This window comes from Pediculus humanus, genomic scaffold (assembly GCF_000006295.1).
Source record: "Pediculus humanus corporis 1103172107730 genomic scaffold, whole genome shotgun sequence".
Classification (NCBI taxonomy): Eukaryota; Metazoa; Arthropoda; class Insecta; order Psocodea; family Pediculidae; genus Pediculus; species Pediculus humanus.
This window is the reverse complement of record NW_002987333.1, coordinates 40,800-41,166: the sequence shown is the minus strand read 5'-3', so window position 1 is coordinate 41,166 and position 367 is coordinate 40,800.

The window sequence follows — 367 nt, the reverse complement described above, 5'->3', positions numbered from 1 at the left end:
TTTGTTTGACTTATTGATTGTTTTATTTTTAATAAAATATTTTCGTAAGTTACAATTTTTTTAAATTTTATTTCATTAGTAAGTGTTTGTTTTTTACTCCAAATAAATCATTCTATAAATATTAATTAATTAATTAATTAAAAACAATAAAAGTTTAGTTTTTTTTTTTTTTTTTTTTTTTTTTTTTTTTGGGGGGAAAAAAAAAAAAAAATTTGGGGTTAAAAGGCAAAAAAAAATTAAAAAAAAAAAAAAAAAAAAGGTTAAGGAAAACTTTTTTTTAAAAAAAAGGGAAAAAAGTAAAAAAAAAAATTTTTATGTGGGCCATGGGGAAAAAAAAAATCCGCCCCCATTTGGGGGGGGGGGGGGG